The 7,608-nt window shown below is 46.5% G+C and overlaps 2 long non-coding RNA genes across 2 annotated transcripts; one reads left to right on the forward strand and one right to left on the reverse strand.

Annotated features, from left to right (window-relative positions):
* Positions 1 to 37: 37 nt before the first annotated feature.
* Positions 38 to 1,362, reverse strand: LOC147247988 (uncharacterized). The gene is made up of 3 exons (XR_015109555.1): positions 596 to 1,362; positions 248 to 460; positions 38 to 151 (listed from the first exon to the last, which is right to left on the reverse strand). It is a non-coding gene; the product is annotated as an uncharacterized LOC147247988 (long non-coding RNA).
* Positions 1,363 to 4,537: 3,175 nt separating this feature from the next.
* On the forward strand, positions 4,538 to 5,904 carry LOC147247989 (uncharacterized). The gene is made up of 3 exons (XR_015109456.1): positions 4,538 to 4,778; positions 5,014 to 5,101; positions 5,601 to 5,904. It is a non-coding gene; the product is annotated as an uncharacterized LOC147247989 (long non-coding RNA).
* Positions 5,905 to 7,608: the final 1,704 nt, after the last annotated feature.

Here is a 7,608-nt window from a genome sequence, read left to right on the forward strand (position 1 = left end):
TGACTCAGTATTCCTGCTGTAGACAGCTGGTGCTGGACCTGGAACCCGCTCCCTGAAGCTTTTGGTCCTCCCAAAACGCCATTGTGGATTCTCTTGCTTCTCACTGGATCCTGGTGCCAGGTCTCAGAGGTCCCCTGCTGGATTACTGTTGCTTTAGAAACGAGGACACGTTTAACAAGGAGCCTGGTTTCATTTTGCATTTCATCCAAACTTGTTTACTTGCTTGTTCCAGAGTGTAAGACGTTACCTTCGGCGCGTAGGACGAGTGAACACAGACGCTTGGACGTGTAAATGAAGCCTCGCATCAAAGCAGACCATGAACCAGCATCTCTGATGCCATGAGTGCAGATGGATCATGAGAGACGAGTCGGACGTTGAGATGGAAGAAATATTGAAACATTTCCAGAAGAAGAAGGTGTTGTTTACCAAAGAGAGAACCAGGTTTGATCTGTTTGTGGAGCTGCCGATGTGGAAGGATGCATTAGAGATGTTCAGGGACAATAACAAGAGGCGCCACTCCACAAAGAAATCACAAGGATTCATATTTCAAGATGGCTTCCACACACACACACACATTTATAAGTGTGTATCTCACTCTTCTGCTGTGGTTGCTGCCCCCTCCCCCTCACGGCTGTATGGCGTCGGCCACATGTCTGTCTCTGACATCATTCAATGCTTTGGTGGTTTGACCGTCGCCTCCTGGTGTGGTCCGGCAGCATCAACTCCGGCTCGCGCGGCTGTCTTGGTCTCGTAGTCCAGACCTCAGCGAAGCTCGGAGGATTACATCTTCAATTCTGAAGATCTCGGGGAGACCGAAGCAAAGACAGGGATTCAAACTTCAAATGGGCTCCTGACAGAAAATGTGTGCGTGTTTCTATTTTTTTCATCATTTGTAAATGCATGAAAAATCTGAGTTTGCATGATGAGAATGTGTCAAAATGGGAGTGGGCGGGGCCTGTGGGTCTCCTCCAGGACTGACTGGGAGGACGCAGGCGGTGGGAGGAGACGCAATGATGCCGGAGGCTCCGCTGATGCGGCGCTGGCTGTCCAGCTGAGACGATAGCTGGGCACTAATGAGCGTCCTGCCTGAAACGCCCGGAGCAAGGCCTTCTCTCAGGGAGCTCTCGCGGCAGCAGGCCATTGGTCGGCTCCAGCCTCAGCGTTTTGGTGGCGTTTGTGTGAACATCAGCAGGTTCACATAAGAACTCTCAGGCTGATGTGTTGCTGACTTGGAGTCGAGTTGTCGTTTGAACCGAGGAAGAACAAAACTGGAACAAAACCAGCTTCACCTGGGTTTCTCTGAGTGCCGCCTTGTTCTCCCTCTGTCCTTCAGCTGCCGGGTGCATGGAGACGGGTGCAGTACCTCTGACCTTCACCGATCCGGCACTCAGTCGCAGGCTTTGACGGCGTTATTATTTGTCATCATTAAAACGCTCAGCTGGCAGGATTTAACGTGGCCTCAAGTGGCAGAGACAGGAGTCTCCATGGCGTCGTCCCCCCGCCTGCTGTTCTTCTACAGTCTGAATGTACATTCCTGCTGTATAATAATTTGGTTTAAATTAATGGTCAAGCGATCGATCGGCCGGCCGATTAAATCGGCCGATTTTTGCTATTTTTTAGTAAATCGGCATCGGCCGATTATTTAATTTGGTCGCGCCGATTTTCAGTCAGGCACATCTGCGGGCAGCTATTTACGACCCGGCGCAGCGCTGTTCATTCAGAACCAGAGGGCCAACAGGAAAGGCTTCAATTCTTATATTCCAGTGTCCTAAAGTCATATATTTGCTCTCATTATAAGTTGAAATCTGTTGCTTCATTTAGCGAAAGTAAAAACAAATAGCATTTTCTGCTCAAAATGAAACGTTGCTCGCTCATAGCCGTCAAGTCTCCCGTTTTGGCCGGGAAACTACCGTATTTCACCCCTCTTTCCCGCCCTCCTCCCGTATCAGTATTTTCCCGTAAATCTCCCGTATTATTAAAAATAAAAACATTCTCGTGCCTCTCCAAACTGAATTCCGTCACTGGCCTCGCGAGAATTACCGCCAGCAGTAGCCAGGGCGGAGTATCTGGTCCGCGGTCCGTGTAGTGAACAGAAACAGTGCCTCGGTCGCCGCCCCCCCCTCATTATAATGAATAAAGCCCCCCCCCAAACAACGCGCATCATAAGAAGTAGCGGGCCGTGCGCCCCCCCCCCCCCCCCCCCCCCCGGTCGGCATCGGAAAATTTCCCTTATTTTCTCGACCAAAACTTGACTTTAACGCGTTAATTTGTTTAATTAGAAAGAAAGCATGAAAACGCTTTAGTTTGTATTTCGTGTCGTATTTCCGAGTAATGTCACTGTGGAACAGCGAGGAAGCGAGGGTCTCTCTCTCTCTCTCACACACAAGTGTTGTGTTGTGCGTCCTCTTATTAGTATGATATTTGAGCATGCCAATTAAGGACAATACGATAGCATATCGGCCCAAAAAAATCGGCAGCTCATATCGGCAGCTCATATCGGCCATCGGCTGACTCTGACTTCTAAATATCGGCATCGGCTTTAGAAAAACCCATGTCGGTCGACCTCTAGTTTAAATGCGTTTCATCCTTCAGCTTCTACTGTTTCCACAACAGGAACTTCACTTGGACGCGTTTAAGGCCTCCTCTCAAGTGGCTGCAGACCTCCTTGTAACAGAGAGACACCACGAGGAAGCAGCTGCCGCTTGTGTGTAGTCACAAACGTCTTCATTTAATTTATTAATTTATGCTGTTAATTATTTCAAAAAAGTGGGTATCATGAATCAATAGTAGAATGAGTTCATATCATTAATTTGTCGCTCTGAAGGTATTTTCATTCCGCTGCTCCTGAACTGTTTCTTCTTCCCCTCTGGTGGACGAGCCGTCGGCCGAGTCGGACTGCGACTCGTCTCTCAGGTTCCAGCCCAGGACGCGTGGATGAGTCTCGTCTTATTCAAACAAGGAAATGAACATGAACAACTGATTATTGAATCTCAGTTTTAATTATCACATGAATTATGCACACAAAGAAAGGAAATTAAACACCGGCGAGACTAATTTGATTGCAATGAACTTTAAATATCCCAGATTTCCTCTGGAAGAGGAGCAGCAGGTGGAAAGCGTGTGCGGTTGGTAATTCTGGGTAAATCATGGCCGTCGCAGGAGGGGCAGCAGGCCTGGAGGCTTTTGTTATTAGCTCTCGTTATTTGAAACGATGAATCCATCACTTGATGCCCAAACAGGTTTTTCCTCAAAGACGTTTAACGTCACGGTTCGTGTCCACGGAAACGTGACCTATGATTGGTGAGCTCGTCTCCATCCTGGCATTACGTTTGTCCTCCCTGCTTATTTTTTCTGGCGAATCTGATTTTAATTCACTGACTCATTTAGTTTCCAAAAGCATCGCACAGGAGGCGGCAACGGTTCTTGCAGCAACTTCCCCCAAACCCCAGGATGAGTGTTTTCACCAGAACCGTGAGGGTGCCTGGTGAGCGTGACGCTGGAGGGCTGGCTTTAACGGCCCTCACGTTTAATTCCCGCCGCTGCGTGTTTGTGCAGCAACGGCGCTGATCCGCTCTTTAACGCGTGTAGAGATTCTTATCACACATACCAAGTGTGCACAGTTCTAAGAGGTGTGTGTTCTGACAGTTGGGAGATGTTTTCAGATGTTGCCTAGCAACAGATCAGCTATGATGGATGCTGCAAAGCTGGAGGATGATGAATGCGTGAATGAGCGCCTCAAAGCTGGACGGGCCTGCTAAAGAAGAAGGAAACGCATTTGGCGGCGAACTGAAGGGATCGCTTTGCATTTGATGGCTCAGCTGAAGAAACCGAAGCCTGTGACCTCGGCGGCTGCAGGTCGGCTGCTCTCTCAGCGCCGTCCGGTTCATTCATTATCCTGAGTTCAACTTTTGCTTTGAAGAATGGAGCCCAAGCAAAACTGTTCAAAAAAGAAGCAGATATTTTACAGTTATCAAATGCAGGCCATGTCACATGACTTCATCTTGGCCAGGATGAGCTCCATGGACATGTGACGAGGTCCTCTACAGCAGCCATTCAATCAGAGGTCACCAGGGTTAGCGGCTTAGCGTGTCGTTATGAGCACATGTGTGTACAAACGGCCACATTCATGTCAGCTTTTCTCCTTTAGCATCAGAGACGCTGCTGGACGCTGTTTTCTATTGCGTCCATCATTTTGTCTCTCAGGCCAGGAGACCTGTAGGAGGCAACACTTGACGTCCCTCAAGTCACAACCCGGCAGCGCGACGTGATGTAAACACGTGGAACCTCCTTTACATGTTACAGGCGACACGTCATTCACTCCATGACTCTATTACCATAGTTTATCTGACGGCGTTCAACCTAAAATAAAACAGCTCATATTTCCCAGGAAGGCCTGCATATATTTGATACAACAGAGACTGAAATGATGGAAGTTCTGTGCTCGAGCTTTAAACATGATCACTGTGACATCATCATCACTTTCTGACAGGCTACATTTTACTTTGAATTGGCTCAGGAGATCAAAACCTGACAGAATTCAAACCTGTCTTCCACGAACACAGCGCTCTCTTTAGGGTTCAAATCTGTGGCTGAACTTTGTTCATGTATTAAACCCTCATGAGATGGAGGTGTCGTTTCTGACCTTCACGTGATAGAATCCCTGCCTCTTCTTGTTCCAGTCCAGCTTCTCTGGCTGTCACTCTTCCTATGAAGGTGGATTTAAGATGGAGGAGAGGCTGGTGACTCATGGCCGCCCAGGTTCCTTTCTTTTCTTGTCGGTTTGTAAATTCTCTGTTTTTCCATTTTCTCCAGACACAGATGTTAACCACATCTAACGTGCGCTGTTTATTTCTGTCAGCACCTTTTCAGTCCCGAGACTCTTTCTGTCTACTCAGTTATGCGTTTTTGTTCCGAGTATAAAGGACATGATTGTACCATCAGGCCTTGGAGTTTATCTTGACAACACTCTCACAACTCCAAGACCAAAAGCTACTTGTGTTCCGCTGTTAAAAGGCTTGCGGTCTGCAGCTCCTTCACTCGTCGTCCTTCACCAACAGCAACCAGGCAGGGGTGTCGCCGCTCTTCCTGTTATTGTACCAAGGTGGGTTTCGGACATGCAGGCGGCCGAGAACTCTGTTGATGAAGTTGCTGACTCATCGCAATGTCTGCATTTAAAATGTTCAATTAAATGTATGGATGAGTTAAAAATGCTAACAACCTGTGTTTAGTTTCATCGTATCATCTCAGAGTTGCTGCAGGCACCAGAAGTGAACCAAACGGTGTAAAATAGTGCAGGGTTGAGTCCTGAAACCCAGACAAAAGTTAGTGTTGATTGTCTGGTTCTTGTCTCTGATTCACTGCCAGCTTCGGGTGTTTCTGACATCAGTAAATACAGACTCAAGCTCTCGGTGTCTCGATGGCGCCGGCTGAATGAGACGACAGCGGTTGAAGCTTGCTAGCTGTGTAGTTTGTAGTTTTCATGAGCTAACAACTGCAGTTATGTGTCAGAAATCATCCATAGTGGTGGCGTCGGTGAAAAGGATCCTACTGAACCAAACGGCTACGTCTCGTTGACCTGTGTTTGTTTACCAATTCACCAGATCAAGAAAACAGCGCGAGCACAACGCTTCAAGACTGAGACATTTGTCCTTCGTCCTCAAGAGAGGCCTTTTACTGGATAAGGTCAAAGCATCTGTGAGAACTGGTGACGAGAGAGGAAGACGACACGTGGCTGCCTGACAGCAGCCCAGCACTCGGTGCTATGAGGTGGGACGACCCTGCCACTGGTCGTACTGGTTTGTCCCAGCGCTGCGCTGACATCCATGTCCAGGAGTAAGAATCCTCATCATGCGAGAAAACAACATTCATCAGACGGTTAAAAAAAAATAAATAAAAATACTGCAATCCCACTGCAACTGAACCAGACAGGCGAGTTGCCCAGGGTAGTGACTGCTTTGATAAAATACATGAATATATAAATGAAAACATGAAATATGAATGATCTAAAAAGTGTGAAGCAGGAGAAGTGCTGTTTGGAAGTACTTTCGTTTGATTGAACAAAGAGGACAAATGCGAGATATACGAGCTACGTTCAAACAATGCTAGCAGAAGACGTTAGCATCACAGATTTAGCTTAGCAGAGCCACTCAGCCGCAAAGCATTTGAGTTTTTGAGCTTCAAAGACAAGAACCACGCCTGATGGACAGAATACTTCTGGACAGAAGTTAGAATTCCAGCACGTTGACGACACAGAAGCTAACGTTTTAAATTCCCCTCTGCAGAAGTGAGGTGAGTGAGGTGGGATGGGAAACATTCAACACAGAGCTGATGAAACAGACCACGGACTGGCCCCTGGCCTCGAGGGAGGGGGCTAGGGCGGGTGGGGGTTAGTCTCTTCAGGGGTGGAGGTTGGTCTCTGGGGGGGGGGGGGGGGGGGGGAACTTTTTAGAATATTGCAAAAAATATACTCAGAGCAAAAAATAACTAGCTGGGTGTGAGGTCCCTTCCTAGCTGGATTCCCTGGTGAACTCCGCCCCCCTGGTGTCCTCAGTTGTGCCTGACCAGAATGTGTCCAGTGGGTTCAGTGCCTTACACTGAGCTCCGAAGGGACGAGTGCTCGTGTCATGACAACATCAAGTTTTTAGGTCATTTTGTATCATGGATTAGTGTTACAGATATAAATATGTTTACGTATAGATAGGTTTACATACTGACATGTTTACATATGTTTACATACTGACATGTTTACATACTGACATGTTTACATATGTTTACATACTGACATGTTTACATACTGACATGTTTACATATGTTTACATACTGACATGTTTACATACTGACATGTTTACATATGTTTACATACTGACATGTTTACATACTGACATGTTTACATATGTTTACATACTGACATGTTTACATACTGACATGTTTACATATGTTTACATACTGACATGTTTACATACTGACATGTTTACATATGTTTACATACTGACATGTTTACATACTGACATGTCTACATATGTTTACATACTGACATGTTTACATACTGACATGTTTACATATGTTTACATACTGACATGTTTACATACTGACATGTTTACATATGTTTACATACTGACATGTTTACATACTGACATGTCCACATATGTTTACATACTGACATGTTTACATATGTTTACATACTGACATGTTTACATATGTTTACATACTGACATGTTTACATACATTTAAAGACGTAACAGTGTTTTAGTTGGTGCCTTCGGCAAGACTCGTTCCTCAGAAATGTTCCAGTTTATTGTCCCTCCCCACACATAATGGTTTGCAGGCGTAATCTCTTCCTTCTTATCTCATCATCCTCTCTGTCTTGCGCGCGCGCGCGCACACACACACACACACACACACACACACACACACACACACACACACACACACACACACACACCCCCCTACCCTTTCCGGCACTCATTTCAGCTGCCCTTATCTGCAGATGTTGGCGGTAAACGGTTCCGAGGGCTTTTATAACTCTCATTTATGCCTCTAACCAATTATTACTGCTTCATTTACACACCGCACGCTGCATGTTTGCTGGATTTTACGTCTCAACATTTA

Source organism: Aulostomus chinensis, chromosome 16 (assembly GCF_037954235.1).
Source record: "Aulostomus chinensis isolate RoL2024-O1b breed Wild chromosome 16, RoL_Achi_v1.0, whole genome shotgun sequence".
NCBI lineage: Eukaryota > Metazoa > Chordata > Actinopteri > Syngnathiformes > Aulostomidae > Aulostomus > Aulostomus chinensis.